The following is an 18,536-nucleotide window of genomic DNA, read 5'->3' on the forward strand; positions in this document are numbered from 1 at the left end:
TGATTGTTAGGCGAAACTAACAATCATTCCAAATACGTGCGATCTTATTTTCATGGGTTTTCAATCCCTAACATAAATAAAAAACTTACAACAGACCGAATATACCCTGGTTGAAAATGTCAACAAACTTGACAAGAACGAAATAACGTTAAGAAAGTCATTTATCTGTTCTACAAATAATCCAGAATGTCCTAGTGCGGCCCTATTTCTGTAGCCGAAAAGTCGTTTATGTACAGTGATAAAGTAATTACGCGTTCTACGTATTAGTGACACATTGGGTTGGGACAACAGGTAAACAAATCCCGCCTATGGCATTAATTTTGCGTGTTTGTGGACTGTCCGCATAAAGCACGAAGTAAATGGTTGAAGTGTACGTATATGAATCAGATGAAGAGACGTGATGGGGCACGTTGCCAGGTGGTGTCTCGGTAATTAATTGGAAAACACACTTTGGCGATGGCACACTGAGCCCTGCCTGAGAGATAAAATAGAAGCAGCTTCTCTAATAGAAGACTAATTGCCACAGTAGCCGTTGGATCGTCCGGAAAAAAGGAATAAACTGTTACCTTTCCGCCTCGCGGCGACAATGAAATACGGTGGCCGGGGCAGAAGTTAATTGCCTGCCAGGGATTAGTGCGCTAATCCTGACAAACGCGCCTGGCTCGCTGCCCCGGCGCAACCAAACGCCATTAACGCAAATCCTTCGGAAACTTCGGCCGCCTACCGATCAGCAACAGCCCCGGCAGTGGTGACAAGTGCTGAGGGCCGCTCTGCGGACAACACGTCATCAATGGATGGGCATAACGAGAGCTGAAAGAGCTGTTCTGTCAACCAGCGAGATGCAGGGCCAGTACAGATAAATGGTCTCTGCTGTAGAATCGTAAGTACGCTTCAATGGCTCTAAGCACTGTGGGACTTTAAACATCTGAGTTCATCAGTCCGCTAGACTTAGAACTGAGCCGTGACACTCGTTACTGGCGCGCCAGTCTCTTGGATGTCCATTATCGGTCCTTTGATGTTTCTTATCTTTGCTTGGCTTGTTGTTTTCGACATTCGCGGGGCGAGTGGCGGTTGACGTTTGCTCGGGCGACCTGCTGAGACGCCGCGAGGTACGAGGTGGGAAGCAGCCACATATATGTGGAGTTGGTTGTACGCGGTCTGCCGGTTCAGGATGGAGGATGTGTGTTGGCTGCCTGCCTGTCTGCTCTACTGATTTCGCTTCCCGTGCCGTGCGACCGCCTAGCTTGGGTTGCTGCCTGGTGTATCCTACACGAGCCATACCGGACGTCCAGCAGAAGTTAAGCAGCCTTGCGTTTGTTTTTAAAAAAAGGAGCAAATGCGTGAGACTTTTTGTAACCAATTTTGGTGGCCTCTTAAGTGGGGCCTTAGCGTTTATTTAAATTTAAATAGTTGGGGTTCCCTGTACTTTATAATCCTTTGGGGGTTTTATTTGAATATTTTCTTTGGGGTTCCTTCCTTGTGCTTGGTTAAATGTTTGCTTGTATAGTTGGAAGTGACTCCTGGTTAAAACTCGGAGAAGGTGTTTGATGTTACTGCCTCCTCCGACATTCATCTTTTCAATTAAGTGTTGTCATCCCTTCGAGCGATCTGGTGTCACTCCTCGTTAATTAATGCCGGTTTATGTGTACTTCATTTTGAATTGGCCATTTGAATTAATATTTTGGAGCCCAGTATAACACTACGGCAACCTCATTATATACCACCTCGTGCCCCGGTCTAGTACCTTAATTTTCAGTGGCACGAGTTAGCTTCACTACCGGTTTTACTGATGTGCTCCCTTCAAAATCTTGTCTTGTATAGGTTTGGCCCATGTGTGTCTGAGAACACAGAGATGAGCTTCAGTGTGACTTCAGTGCTAGTCAGTTAATGGAATTTTCATATTGGCTTGGCTTCCACAGAAAAGTTTGAGTGGAGCATAGTGTGTTTGATTTGTTATTCACTTAATTAATGGAAGTTTCTTTATTTAATGGGGAGCAAGACATTTAAAGACTGTTGGTATTAACTCCCCTAGTTGCTGGGTGTTGCTATTTCGTTCCAAATTGCCTACTACTTATTCAATGGCAAGGCTGTTGATTAGTTTGTTGCTGTGAGTACAAATTCACGCTATTTATTTGTTGCCGAAATTGTTAAAGTGTCTGTGTCGTGATTCAATCACTAGCTACGTGTTTGAGCTAAATTGATATAAACCTTGCATTGCCTCCTTAAAATTTGTTGCCAGCAGAAACCCTTAAGACAACTAAGTTTTGTCACTGCTTATGTTAACCTTTACTAGGAGCAATATTTCATGTAGTTAAATTTGGTCTTAAAATGTGTATTTCTCTGATGGAATAAACGAGTGGTAAAAGAGAAAAGCAGAGGGGCCTGGTCCTTCCTATTGTGTCCGGTTTGTAACTAACCTAAGCATATCACACACATCCATGTCCGAGGCAGGATTCGAACCTGTGACCGGAGCAGAAGTGCGGTTGCGGACTGAAGCGCCTAGAACCACTCGGCCACAGTGGCCGGCAAGTACGCTTCAAGCTCACATACTTCGACCTCATGGATTACGCAGACAGAGATGTTATGATATTCAGCACATCTTTTTCGCTCGTGAGATCCAGAGCACGCAAGTTGATGACGTATTAATTGACTTTCCGACGTCAGTCGATATAGTTTCGCATTGTAGCCTGGTGAATAATACACGTGGCTCCGGCTGTTCCGGCGTAACGTTAAGCGCCGGCCCGTCGGCCAGGAGCGTTACAGCAGAGAGAGCTGAGAGACGTCAGCCAATGGTACGCTGACGGATGCCTCTCTAGGACGACACCTAGACAGCAGCGGCCTCTACATGAAGAGAATAAAAGCACCGCGCTGCCTAGGTGTGGCCCGAGTTGACGTCGAGCCGACCTACGAACACAACAGCACTGACTTAGAAACTGTATTGGTTCACTTGTATTCCGAATTGTATATACTGAGGGGCTTGCTTATAACTGTCTGTCGCCACTTGCTTGCGACTCGTCTATGTCTCACAAAGTTAAGTATTGTAATCATTTTCTTTTGTAATAATCTGCATTAATACGATTTGCTTGAATTGTTCGTCTATCGATCCAAGAAAGTAGCTTTCCTAGGCGCCCTATATTAGACGAGTGGACAGAACACAACAAGGCTCCTCTCGCTGCAGATTCGCTTCCTCCCTCGGGCATGGGTGCGTGTGTTGTTCTTAGCATAGGTTAGTTTAAGTAGTGTGTAAGCCTAGGGACCGATGCCCTCTGCAGTTTGGTCCCTCAAGAACTCACACGCAGAGAACACATCATCAGGATTTTGGACCAGCTTTGTAACTGGTTTCGGAGCTTCCAGGAAGGTAACAGGCAAAAAGTATTTCTTGAGAGGGCTAAGTCGGCAGATGTAAATAGTAACTTCATCAACAGCTCAAAGGGGTTGTTTACGAGATGTATGTGTTTACGAGTTCTTAAAGTCGAAAGTTCAGAGAGGCTCTTCGTACGTGCTGCTATTGTTCACTGGTGTGCAAAATTGAAGAACGAAAGTAACATTCGTATAATGTGTCAGTATAAAGTAAAATAGCGTATAGTGTGTCAGTACGAAGTTACAGAGCTCGATGAAACCTGGGACCATACATAGAAAGAAATTTTGCGGTATAGTACAGTAAGAAGAAAACTGAAAAACATACGCAAGAAGACCAGCCGAAATGACACGTCTGTTCAAAAATAATTATTGCATTGAAGTGACATATGAAATTTTGTACCAAGGCTGGGATTCGAACCCAAGTCTCCTGCTGATTAGGCAGAAGCGCTAACCACTACGCCACTCTGGTACAGTGGTTTGCACAACTGCACGGACTACCGTTTTCGTTCGATGCTGGGTTGCTGTTCCAGTACGGCTGGAGAATCTCTGCAATGCTGCTCGAGTTTAGGAGGAATACCAAGTGGGCTGTGACGTGAATAGGAATAGTCCGTGCATTTGTGAAAAGATGCCGTGTCAGGATTTCATTTAATTACACTGTAGTTACTGCCGTTGATGAGAGACACCTGGACAGTATAAAACGCTGGACAGAGGGCAACGCGTGATCTGAAACATGCTCCCGTTCTGGCCAAGTTGTTCTCGTGCTGGGGCGATCCATCCCTACGCCAGCACGCTTCACAGCTGCTTCATGGTCTTTTGTGCATGTGGTCATGCTCCAACACGTCTCCCGAACTCAGCGCACATGAGATCGACTTATGGCTTCGATGGGATCGCGTTGCAAAATAGAATTGCCATCCTTGGTGATGAAACATTTTGTTAAGAACCAAGTCTCGTATTTTATAATGAGCAGGTGGCCATCATTAATCGCAGAGGGTTCAGTGCACTAACTGTCTTTGAAAATAAGTGTCATTTCTGTTCGTCTCTTTGTATATGTCTTTCATTTATCTTCTGTGCTGCTCTGTACTGCAGAAGAGCTTTCTAAGTATGGTCCCAAGTTTCATCGAGCTATGTTCCTTGGAACTTGCACGTTATGCCAATGTTACTTTTGTCCTTGAGTTTTGCATGCCATTGTACGGTAGCTTTCAAAGTTACAAACTATGCTATTTATCCATCTCTTAACGGCCCTATAACAGCCATTTCGATTGTTCCTGACGCTAATTTTTACATCTGACGACTTCATCCCGTTCAGAAAGACTTGGTACTTGGTATCTTCCTGGAAGTTCTGAATCCAGTAACAAAGTGGGCCCCATAATGGAGAATCCTGTTTATTGTTCACCACGTCGATTGTCATCGCAAAGTCAATTAACACGGCATCAACATAGGTGATCTGGATCTCATGGGCGAACACGGTGTGCCGAATATCATAACATTTCAGACTGTGTAGTCCATGTTGATTCCTGCAGATGAGTTTTCGTTGTCTGTAAGGTCATGTTGGAAATGCTTACTAGTGTACTGAAGCTGTAGTGTGCGCAAATATATTGGTCGGCATGGGGCCTATGTAAGGGCTGTGTAGAGATGTGGGAAACCAGTGCGACAAGAGAAAGGAAGAGAAATATGCTTCAGTTTAGGCAGCGACGAAGCCGTATGTGTTAACTGGTCTTAGTGTGAAAGCTGGTTGAGGAGTATAAAGACAATATCCTGAAGTGTAATCAGATTATTTCCTCACAAAAGTTGAGGACAGATATTATTTGGTGCGAGCTCTAGTTCTTGGACTTTGAGTTCATACATTTTATTTGTGGATAGAGTGAAGCTATTTTAGACATAGAAATATTTCATTTAGTTGTTCATCTGTTCACTAGCTCTGAAGGCAGTTGAAAATGTGATCGAGTTGGACAGGAAATTGGAGCTTATGAATTAGTGTTATCTGAAATATCTATGAAAATAAGGGCCAAAATTAATAACAGAATATAATACGAAAAGGGCAGCTATAAACGATAATGTAACAGTGCAAGTTGTAACAGGTTGTTGTTGTTGTGGTCTTCAGTCCTGAGACTGGTTTGATGCAGCTCTCCATGCTACTCTATCCTGTGCAAGCTTCTTAATCTCCCAGTACCTACTGCAGCCTACATCCTTCTGAATCTGCTTAGTGTATTCATCTCTTGGTCTCCCTCTACGATTTTTACCCTCCACGCTGCCCTCCAATACTAAATTGGTGATCCCTCGATGTCTCAGAACATGTCCTACCTACCGATCCCTTCTTCTAGTCAAGTTGTGCCATAAGCTCCTCTTCTCCCCAATTCTATTCAATACCTCCTCATTAGTTACGTGATCTACCCATCTAATCTTCAGCATTCTTCTGTAGCACCACATTTCGAAAGCTTCTGTTCTCTTCTTGTCTAAACTATTTATCGTCCACGTTTCACTTCCATTCATGGCTACACTTTATACAAATCCTTTCAGAAACGACTTCCTGAGATTTAAATCTATACTCAATGTTAACAAATTTTTCTTCTTCAGAAACGCTTTCCTTGCCATTGCCAGTCTACATTTTATATCCTCTCCACTTCGGCGACCATCAGTTATTAACAGGTACGTACCTGAAAATGGCATTCATGGACAACAAGCAACTCCCTATAAAGCAATGAAAGACAATCAACGAAAAGCAATGGGAGGAATATTCCAAAAAGTTGTGGTATGAGCAGAGCTTATTGACACAAGTACAAGTATATGAAGGTGGAAAAGAGATCCTCGTCCTGAAGTTATTAGAATTAGAAGACGCTTCAAAAACAGCGAAAAAAGGAAAGGCAGTCTGTATAAGTGGCATTAACAACGAGTTATTAAAATATGGAGGACTTTCCCTGAAAGTAAGGGTTTTACGTTCCCTAAATTATGCTGGAAGAAGGCGAAAACATCGGAAATCTATAAAATTTTTAGGAAAAGAAATCGATAAGATTGTAATAATTTTAAGCTAATACGTTTTTCACAGCTGGATATAAAGTACACGTAAAAATTTTAAACCTGAGATTAAAACCAATAATAGAACAATTTTAAGACTAGAGAAGCGTCGATTTACATCCAGTCAAAGATGTTGGTAAATAAGAAAATAGAATTTAATAATTAGACATATGTAGCTTTTATCGACTACATCTAGGCGTTTGACAGATTGACCAGGACAAAACTCAAGTCAGTATTACAAGAGAATGGAATGTCATCCAAATAATGTGGATCATAAGAATGAAGCTAAATTTGTAATAAGAATGGCGAACAAAATGAGTAAGAAAGGCATTATACCTACCTAAGGAATTATATAAGGTTGTAGTCTTTACAATTTTACGCAATCTATATGTCAATGGCATGATCGAGTAAACAAGAAAACAACATTATAGGATAAAACTAGGTAATGACCATTATCTAAAAACATAAATGCATGCTGACGACCATACTGTAAAACCAACTTCAGAAGAAGAATTACAAAGAAATATTTTAAATTAAACCACATTGGCCAAAATTATAATTTCAAAATAATTGTAGAAAAGACAGAAGTACTGGCACTCCAAGAAAACAAAATCATCACTAAAGTAAGTAATTTTAACTACCTGGTCTGATTATGATAAATGTATAAACAATATGACAACAAAATTTTATGATGTGTCTAAAACTTTGAAAAGGACTGTAAAAAAAGATAACTAAAGAAACGCAACTGATATTCTATAAAACACTACCTGTTCCAGTACTGCTTTACACATCTGAGACTCGAATGACAAACAGGGAAGACATCAATCGAACAGTGACGTACTAAACGAAATTCCGCAGATTATTTAACAGATGTAAACCAGAAGATAGAATAAGAAACAACGTATTAGTAATGAAGTTAAAATACTTGCAGGGACAGAAGAAACCGACTCACAGAAATAGAAATGGAAGCAACTTGTAGACAGAATGCAAACGGGCAGATATGCTATAAAATTTTGCAATATTACTCCTCAGGTGTAAGCGATGGTGGTCGGCCCAGAAAGCGATCGAGCTGAGACGCTGAAGCTGCAACAGGTTCCTCGGGCCTAATACATTAATGTGGATAATGACCATGATGATGCTACAATTAAGCACTCACTAGTGGCAGCTTATTGCCTCTTTGGTATCTTATGAAGATTATAACTCTCCTATGTTGCCTAAAGTTTATTTAGTGATGATCGTCGATTCTTACGTAGCTCCTGGTATTAAAATTTCAGGAACACGTGTCGGCCGGGTATGGATAGCATTTGATGGTTAGCGAGCCACAGCAAATCACAGCGGTTATATACTATGCCACCCACATGTTGACGAGTTGCCTGACAGTAGGTTTTGTTACAGTGTGTTACAATTTACGTCACAGTTCGGACGCCAACTGCTGCAGTAGTGGGTGAAATACTGACCAATTTTGTAGGTTGAGGCGCTCAAAAATCGGGAAACATTTTATGGGAAGCGACGCTAGTCAAGGAAGTCAACAACTACATATTGACAGCTTCTCTGCAAATGGTCCAATATTAAATTTGCATAAATGCAACACAGCTAACTCTGTGCTACTCTTCGTTTAGTCTTCATCTGCAAATGCATTAGCGCAGATCAATCAATCAAGGGGCCTCACGAAAAAATGCTGTTTTTTTATGGAATTTGTAGTTTCATATATGTAATTTTTCATCATTATGTTATTCAGATTTTGTGACCGTTTGTATTCTGGGCTATTTATAGAGTTGACCACGGGACGTATCGGATTTCCATCTTTGTGTATTTTTGGCTGTGCTCTTAGGTGTGATGCCTTTGGATTCATGCATGAAAGGATTTCTTTTCAGTTTCTGTCAATAGAAAATGTGTGTTCCTTAATTTTAGATTGAAATTGTTTGGTTGGGTCTTTTTCAATGTGCTGAATATTATTAGCAGCAAAAAATTCATTTGTTTGTCTATGTACTCTTTTTCTTTCAAATGGTTCAAATGGCTCTAAGCACTATGGGACTCAACTGCTGAGGTCATTAGTCCCCTAGAACTTAGAACTAGTTAAACCTAACTAACCTAAGGACACACAAACATCCATGCCCGAGGCAGGATTCGAACCTGCGACCGTAGCGGTCTTGCGATTCCAGACTGCAGCGCCTTTAACCGCACGGCCACTTCGGCCGGCTTCTTTTTCTTTCATCACAACTAATGTATTGCTTTTATCTCAGTTTACACCTATGGATTGGTTGTTTTTCAGTTTATTGCTTATAGATTTCAGAGTTTCTTCATCATTTATTGTATATTTGGATCTAAACTTATCTTTATACACTACTTTCTGAAGTAGCTTTTCATATTTTGTGACCTATTACTGCTTCTATATTTCAATTTAATTTTTAGTTGCAGCTATAACCTGTTTCAATGTGTGGTTGTTGAGGTTATGTTTTACTTTGTATTTTAGTCCTTTTTAGAATGGATCGTGTTCTCTTTGGTTCAACTTTATGTCTGTGTTGTTCACCACTCTACTGTAAAATGTGTGTGTGTGCTTTTGTCAGTTATCTCAAGGTTGATTCTCTTATCTTGATTGGATGTCAAGCTCTGTTTTTTCTTTCAAAACCATTTATAATGGATCAAATCAGATGTGGGTTGCAGTAGTCACCCAGAGATGAACAGGTCCGCGCAGGATTGAGTAGCATGGAGAGCTCCATCAAACCAGTCTTCAGACTGAAGGCCTCAACAACAACATGAAATATAAGAATAACGAGAGTCATTTCTACTCTCTCAGAATGCAGTATTATAACAAGCACTTTTTCTGAATATCCAGGAGTGTCTTATATTTGGGAATTAGAATAACTGCCGGCCGGAGTGGGAGAGCGGTTCTAGTCTGGAACCGCGCAACCGATACGGTTGCAGGTTTGAATCCTGCCTCGGGCATGGATGTGCGTGATGCCCTTAGGTTAGTTAGGTTTAATTAGTTCTAAGTTCTAGGGGAGTGATGACCTGAGAAGTCCCATAGTGCTCAGAGCCATTAGAATAACTACTAAAGCAAAGCAGGGAAAAAATTGCCATTTACAGTGAACTTGAGCAATCAGCTATAAATAGTGAGTGTGTGTAAGCAAAACATACATTTCACTGTAGGAGACGTGGGAAGTAATGAAATCACGGTCAGAATAAATGTATTAAAATTCCACCGGCCAATTGTATTGTCAGTCATTAAAATTCATTAATTCATTTGAGTCTGTGCAGATGAAGGAATGTGAGACAATGCTAACACCATGCTGTTTTTTGTTCATATTCAGATTTGTTTAATATGAATTTTTCCTACTTCTCTGTAGGCAAATTGCTTTTGGATAAAAAAATTACTTAATAATATGCAGAGTAAATGAACAGTTGATCGGCAAACGTGTGCGTGGTAGCGTTTAGGAAACAATTTTATAGTGGTGAGGGTGGCGTGGACTGCGTAGAACATAATTTTCCCATCTACCCAAGCATTATGGATACCTGCTGAAACAAGATTTGCTGACGAAATGCTATCGGTTCAGTAGTGAGAAAGTGATCTTTATGTCATAATTGAATCCATTTTCTGACGTTGTCCCCAATAGGTTAGTTCACCTTGTGCAAAGTGTTTCTATCGAGTAAAGCCCTTCTCTAAAGTGTGGCACTGGATGGTTTACAAAGTACTCATGTGCTGCTACTGTTACCTCACCATTCGACTAAATTCGAAGTTATGTTTTCCAACTAGAAAGTTGGAGGTTATATATAATAAATTTGAAGAAATTCGTTTGTAAGAAGTCTCATTTCACCAACTGGTTAAATGCCGTGAATTTCCGACCACGTACTCCCTGGCCAATATCAAGTGGAAGAAGTGCTGATGGGCGGGTCGTAGGCTCCAGTTTTCGTGTGTGACATCGTTGGAGCCCATAGTATCGTCATGAAAGCCCGCCCGGTTAGCCGTACGGTCTAACGCACAGCTTTCCGGACTGGGAAGGAGCGCCTGGTCCCCGGCATGAATCCGCCCGACGGACTTGTGTCCAGGTCCGTTGAACCGGCCAGTCTGTAGATGTAGATGGTTTTTAGGCGGTTTTCTATCTGCCTCGGCGAATGCGGACTGGTTCCCCTTATTCCACCTCAGCTACACTATGTCGGCGATTGCTGCGCAAACAACCTCTACCCGTACGCGTACACCACCATTACTCTAACACGCAAACATAGGGGCTATACTCGTCTGGTGTGAGCCGTTCACCGTGGTGGGAGGGGGTGGGGGGGGGGAGAGTTGACCGGGGACCGAACCGCACAATGACGTGGTTCGGTGTGGGGTAGGTGAGGTGTGAAGTGGACTGCGGTAGTGGTCGTGGGGTTGTGGAACACTGCGGCTGCGGCGGGGACGGAGCCTCTCCGTCGTTTCTAGGCCCCGGGTTAACATACAATACAGTAGAATTGTCATGAATGACCATAACTCGTGATCGATGACTTTACTTCAACCTTGCTCTCTCTGAATTCGAGGCAGTGCTAAACTGTTGGCAATTGTCTTTATTAAAGGGCGATCAGTTTCCTTTATTTCAAAGGCTTCTTTATTCATACTACACCAAAAACTATTACTGTGACCCACATCCGAGGTTTTGTCATATTTGATCGGGTGACCGTTTTCCAGAGTATTCCCAGCTACTGCAGAAGTTACAGGGTAGTGTAGGCAGCAAAATCTCTCTAGATCCTCCTTGCTTAATTAAACACTGTGCGCTGCTTGCGCAAAGTAATACTGTGTGCTCTCAAACGCTATTTTATGAACCCTAGGCGTTTGGGACCTGGCGCGTCTTTTACTGGCCTCAGTAGCTGGCGGACTTTTTATGGATTTAATTTAGTGTCTCTTCAGGACGCGGCGGATTTTAACCCACAAACCGACATAGACTGGCATAAATGGGAAGTTCTGTTCGTTTCCCTCGTCGGTATCACAACTGCGTTTGTTATTTGACGCCGGCCAGTGTGGCCGAGCGGTTCTAGGCGCTTCAGTCTGGAACCGCATGACCGCTAGGGTCGCATCTTCGAATACTGCCTCGGGCACGGCTGTGTGTGACGTCCTTAGGTTAGTTAGGTTTAAATAGTTCTAAGTTCTAGGGGACTGATGACCTCAGATGTTAAGTCCCATAGTGCTCAGAGCCATTTGAACCATTTTGTTATTTGGCATATCTTGATTTATTTCAGATGGTACAAATGGCTCTGAGCACTATGGGACTTAACATCTGAGGTCATCAGTCCCCTAGAACTCAGAACTACTTAAACCTAACTATCCTAAGGACGTCACACACATCCATGCCCGAGGCAGGATTCGAAGATGCGACCGTAGCGGTCGCGCGGTTCCAGACTGTAGCGCCTAGAACCGCTCGGCCAGACTGGCCGGCCTTGATTTATTGGTTGATCGTGCTAATCGTTGTTCCTAAGGACCGTGAGAAGTCGCTCAGATTAAGGACCACATTATTGACAACTGACATGGTTCTTGCACCATATAGCTACTTTGATTTATACATCAGGCATGTTGTCAAATGAGTTCTTAAGTTAATGAAAGCTCAATTCACTAACTGAACAGGTTCTGGCTGAGACAGCATTACAATGAAGACCCGGCACAGTTTGCAGACGAGATATACTGTTGTAGGCACCTTCTTTGGTACAGTTCTTGAAGAAACTCACGCTAATTTGAATTTCATGACAGTGCTAGTGTACTGGTTTCAATACCCCTCCTACACCAGTCATCCTATTTGGTATGTCCATTACTTACTACAAGCATTATAAATCCACGCGTCCGGCTCAGTGGAAAGTTTATCTCAACTTTCTCGCACAGCTCAACGCACCTCAAACATCAACAATCTTGACGTTTAAATGAGAAGCTTCACTTAACCAACAGCAAAAAAATCACATGTTTTTGATTTTGCTTACAGATAAAGCATGTTTTACGCTTATTTTGTATTAAACCACTTATATATCCTTATAACTAGTGAAAAGTGTGACACTTAAATATTACGCTCTGAAAGAGAGTTGTAGAGACAGTCAATACATGTCGCTACGCACTACGCAAAGACTACTCGTCCATGTAAACTATCGATCTTAATAAAATCTACACATGAAGCATGTTTTCTGTTCCTACAACTTTTTTATTTATTAAGCAGAGCATGACACGGCAGAGACACAAGGAAGCTTCGTGTGTGTAATCTTCTGGGGAGTCATGAAAATTTCGTTTCTGCAAGGGAAGTTGGAAAAAAGACACGCACACTGAAAGATCACAAGCAATAATAAATTATCTTTCTACATCATTGTCAGAAGCTCAGTGTTTCGTTTCAAAACGACATTTCGCCGTTGAAGATGGAGCTGTAGCGTCAATAGGCAACAACGAATGCTGTCCTTCACCTGAGTTTTGAGAACCGATGACTCACCATCTTGATGACAGTGGAAATACTGGACAAGTCCTGTCAAATTAAATTGCTAACAACATCGTTAATATGAGGAAGCATTCAGAGAAGTGGATGTCGAAATGTCTGAAAAGTAAACGCAAGAAGGCGCGAATTGTTGTAACCTCCCCCCTCACTTATCGACCTTAATGACAGTGAAAAATTAAACCACGTGTACCTAATGGAAATTTGGGAAAAGCAATCGTTACCGAAGTTAATCTATCGGTAAAGAGGGAGGAAAGGGTTACATCTATATGAAAGGAAAAATGCAAATGAAACTGGTGGAAATTAATTTTGAAAAGGGGTAAAGTCAATAAAGAAAGTAAATGTGCGGCCGTTACGTTAACAATTAACTAGCGGTAATTAGATATTTGAGATTTGGGGGAAATCACGGTCGCCAGTCCTAAGGACAATTACTATAGTAACTGAAAAAGAAAGGTAATTACACATATAATTAACACTAGAAGCGTGGCAACTGAAGGTTGACACGTGTAGTGTGAAAACTGAAAGTTTGTCAGAAGTAATAAATTTCGCTACACTGACTTAATTTAGCAAAAGAATTAATAAACTGGAAAATCGAAAGTTAATTTAGTGACTGAAGTTAATAGTGAGCTTTCTTTCTGAAGCACATCGACATTCAGTAAAATAAGGTTAGTCTTGGACTACCTCAACAATCATTTCAAAAGCAACTTGACTCTACGCAATTTAGAAACAAGAGATTTTACTTTTAACTTGAATTAAATGATTCTGAACTATTAACAATAGTAAAATTTAGTACGTACCAAGCTGAGCTGCAGTCACAGGTAAGCTAAAATATGCTAACAAAACTCGCACTCTAAATTTGTGCTCGTGTAACCTAAATATTGTAGCCAGCTACTGAACTTTGAAATTAAAGCATTGAAATCTAATTATATTATTTTAATGCTGGCGTTTGAATTTCAACGACACTCGGGTTCATTTCGGAAAAGGAAGGGACCCTGCTTGGCAATGCAGTTGGGACAATGAGCAACAAAGGTTCATGCTAAGTTGCTGTAATTTTGCGAGGCAAATGGAACAATTTGAAAAGCTGAGGTCTGCCATACAGTTCTGAAACTTTACGTGCTTTTAGTCTTCCTTGTTGGTTGATTGAAGGTTTGAAGCCGTCGATCGAGGAGGTGGCGACAGTCACTCATTGTCGGCCGTCGCTGTTGCAGAAGCTGGATGTTGGCGCGCCTTCTTCTCGACACGGTCATCAGGCGAAATGGGCTCTTGATGTGCGCCAGCTAACGCTTCCCGTCCGCGACACCATGTCAGAAACTATCATCGCGAGTCGAGCGCAATTACATGCTGCCAAACCCCGAAAGCGCGGCAACTCGCGGGAGCGTCACACAACACCTGCTCCACTCGCTACTCCCGCCAGACTCCCACTGCCCCGCCCGCGCTTCACGCGGCAGAGTTAACACTACCAAGGATCCTACACACTTTGAGTCTTCACACGACCTATCGATGTAATCGTTCGATAGCAGTTTTCCCTAGGCAAGACCCAGCGTAAAAATACAAATAATATTTACGAAACAAACCAATTATACATCGACATGAGTGCATAAATATATATATACAAACAGTAAAACAATTACAATATATAAAGAGACAGAAATGTCATATCTTGAGGTAACAAAACAAGGAAAAAAAATAATAGTACAATAGATGAAAATAGGAGGATATGCATTTCCGGCGTTACACGTGCCCCACATTGTCTGAGGATGTTCGTGTAACGTAAACAGACTCAGAAAATGTCCCAAAAAAGAAACAGCGGAAATGCATATGCTCAAAACATCAACAAAAGTTAGCATTCGTCTAATTAACCATAAATCAATTTTTAGAACATAATAATTGAGTGGAGACACTCCTAATCTTATTCCACTCTGTCACCTTGCACAAAATAAAACAGGTTGACAACATATTAAAATTCATAGAAAATATAGAAAATGGTTTAGCTATTCCAAAATCATTAAAATTCGTAACACTATGAGAAATGGAATACTATTTGCAAAATTAATTAGATTATATGGTCATAAAAACAGGTAGATCAAAATACGCAAATAAATAATTAAATAGACTACACATTTTATATAACCTTTTCATAATTAATATTCTCGTCACGAGAATCTACTTAACGCTAAACAAGAAAATAATATTCAGTAGATCGAAAAAAACATAAATATTGACAGCAGAATTCTTTCACATCAGCTGTGCGGGAAGAAAAACTATTCCGCCTTTCGTACTCGCAAGTACAAAGAATGCCGACAGCGGCACAAGAGCCGACAGCGGCACCCCCTCGCCAGTATTGTTGCGCCCGCCTGTGCGGCACGCTTGATCTCACTCGCCTGTGTAACGGCATTTCCAGAACGTCCGTTTCACTGAATTCTTTCGGAAAAACTCACTCCCGAGTAATCTCAAGGAGTCCATTAACACTATCACAGTGGATAACTCAACACTGTCCATCATCACACATGTACAAGCCTGAAACTTAAAACAGCGTCTAAGTACATCGGCAATGACTAGTAAAACACATATTCATGGAATCTTACAGCTAGTTACAAAATCATATTTACATTGCTTAATCTACTGTGACTCAGCTGAAAACTTAAACTAGCAGCTTGGATTTTTAAATTGATTAATATTCAGTAACTCTTAAATCATTTAATCAACATAAATTACTTATTAATTACAACTTCCTTAATGACCTCTAGGTCAGGCAAAAGCATCGCCACATGGCACATCCTTAAATCTTACACTCTATATCTACATACTGTACAAATTACCCTATCTGTGGTACTAATCAATCCTTGATTGGTACAATTTCAGGTCTACAATGTTTCGTATACCTAATAGCTTTCCAGAGCTTGGATACTCTAAGCAATAAGCATTTGTGTGAGGTATACCAATGACTTTATATGGTCCATTATAAACAAACTTAAATTTAGAGATTTCATTGTCTATCTCGCTCGATTTCTCATGAGCTTTTACAAGTACTAAGTCTCCGATTGCAAACTTAGCAAAACGCGCTTTAGCGTCATGACGACGTATGCGTGCATCGGCTCTTAGCTTCATTACTTCTCGCAAACGATCTTTTTTCACACCAATACTAACGTCAATCCGTGGAGGGAATTTGATTATCTCTTCCAATTCACTTTCTACACTTTTTTCAATGCCGAGATTCCTCACGTTACGGCTGTTCAAATTCATTCCTACGTCAATGTCATCCGGCCAGTTAACAACGTGTATAGGCTGGTATTGCCTATGCACACCGTCTCCTGCCTCGTCAAAACTAACTACTATTGCTTTATCTTGTGACGTACATGTCAAAGTTTTGCTTTCGCCATTAATCACTGCACGGTACTTTAATAGCCAGTCTAACCCGATAATTACTTCCGTAGTTAAGTCTGGCACGACGACAAACTCTTGTTCAAATCGTGCCCCACAAATCTCGAAGTTGACAAAAATTTGTTTCGTGACCGGTTTATTGGCCTTCCCAGTAGCACCGATAATTTTCACTCCTGTTACTGGCATAACTACGATGCCAGGTCTGTCTTTCAGTAACTCAAATATTTTCCCAGATACAGCACTCAATTCTGCACCGGTGTCAATCAACACGTTTAGTTGTAGGTCGTGCATATTAACAGACACTACTATCTGTCTACACATGTCCTCGATTGTTTCTTTATTTTCCCACAGTAAATCCTCGTCTATATCCAGGTCATTCCAGAAAAAACCATCCGGCTTTGATCCCAAATCCGGTTTATCTGGCGGCTTTTTCAGCCTCTGTTCACATACAGTTTTAATTTCAACACGTCTGTCCTGAGGCTTAGTCTGTAGCTTCGCCTCCAATACCGAAACCTTTTCCTGTAACTCGTCAACTAGCGAGTGTTGCTTTGCTATCGATTCACTAATTGTCACCTTCGTTGATTCCTCTTTGGTCAGATCGATCTCATCTGCCAATCCACCTGGAGGAATGTGCCCAGTCGCATCTGAAATTACTTCCTCTGGATCTGCGCAACCCACACTGCTACCGTCTGACCGCATAACGTCAGCTCTAACCTCATACACACTGTAATCTACCAATCGTGTCCGGCTATCACTAAAATTTTCGTAATCTTTCTCCTTAATACTCTCGCAATGTTTAAACTGGATGTTCGCGTCGGATGGGTCGGCTACGTCTACCATTACAACTTTCGGTAAAGTCTGCCGGTTAGGGCCAGAACTTTCCGTTACTACTTCAACATTCAACTCCTGCGGGACGAAACACGACGCATCTTGCTCGTGCTCCCCATTAACATCAACTATTTCTAGTAAAGTCTGCCGGTTAGGGCCAGAACTTTCTATCACTTCACAATCACTATCTTCCTGCGGGACGAGACGCGGCAAATCCTGCCCGCGCTCCCCATAAACACTTCTTCCGTACAGGCCCCTATAATCTCTTAGTTCGTCGTATAAGCGACCGAACTGCCTTAACCAGACCTCATCCCTCTCTGCATCTCCTCGCTCGATGACGGACGTTTTATCCGACATCTGATCTTCTTTCAACACTTGCGAATCATTCTTAAACTCAATCTCCAGTTCCGCTGTGGGTATTACAGCTGCCACTTTATAATCGATTTCCGGAACACTACTTAAATTGTTCTCACTGACAGTGAATGTACTTCCTACTGCCGTGTCTACAGCTGATCTACTACTTGTGGGCGCACTCCTTTCTCCTAACACTGGCACACTCTCCCGCCGTTGATTATTCCATACGGAATTTTCATAACGACGACACCTGGGTTTTCTCCTGTTATTGGGCCGCCAAAATTTCTCCACGCCCGGTCGGCCCCTCACCGGCGCGGCTAATGGTTTCCCTGTCTCGTCCCAGCAGATACGCTCCCCGGATACTGCTGAGGCGGCTGGTCACACCCTCTGGCGTTATTACTATTCTGCGCAGCCCGTATCACGCTAGTATGATACTGGTTTCCGTCATTCCGGTTATTATTTGCATTGTACCGATTGTTATTACGGTCCGAACCATTATTGTTATTGCTGCCATGGTTGCGGTACGCATTATTCCCATGGTTATCGTTGGTGTGGTTGCTGTGGTACCCGTTGTTGTTACCACGGCCTCTACCACTGTCGCGATTATTGCGCCAATTGTCCTCGTCCTCCACTCTTTCCAGGAAATCATTTATTGTCCTGTAATTGCTTCCTACGTAGCGTTTTGTATCATCTGGAAGCTTCTTGTAGAGTTCCCAGACTATTTCGGATTCCGTGCGGCGATCACGCAAATATTCCAACTTGCGGATCCAGCCCTCACAAAACTCCTTCATCGAGCCACGCGAATTCGCATCGAAAGGCCTCGATACGACCAATTCGCGCCAGAGACTTTGCTGTTTTTGCTCTGACCAGTATTCAGCCAGAAACAAATTTTTAAACTCGTCAAAAGTCAGGTTCGTAATGTTGAGGTTTAAGCCCCAACGCTTGGCATCACCAGCCAACACATCAATAACCGCATTAATTTTTCTCTCATTAGTCCATGATCTGGGTAAAACTCTCTCACAATTTTTAATGAAATCCGTCGGGTGTATACCGCCTTTCTTCAAGGGGTCGAACCGCTCCTCTTTCGTCAACAACTCCGAACTATGTGCACAGATTGGCACATAGCTCTGTTTTTCGTCAAGTTTCCTTTCTAATTCCGACACCCTC

General features: G+C 42.0%; 1 non-coding gene across 1 annotated transcript; it reads right to left on the minus strand.

The window, feature by feature from the left end:
* Nucleotides 1-3,757: 3,757 nt before the first annotated feature.
* On the minus strand, nucleotides 3,758-3,829 carry Trnai-aau. The gene has a single exon. It is a non-coding gene; the product is annotated as a tRNA-Ile (tRNA).
* Between the last annotated feature and the right edge of the window lie 14,707 nt (nucleotides 3,830-18,536).

This window comes from Schistocerca americana, chromosome 3 (genome assembly GCF_021461395.2).
Source record: "Schistocerca americana isolate TAMUIC-IGC-003095 chromosome 3, iqSchAmer2.1, whole genome shotgun sequence".
Lineage (NCBI taxonomy): Eukaryota > Metazoa > Arthropoda > Insecta > Orthoptera > Acrididae > Schistocerca > Schistocerca americana.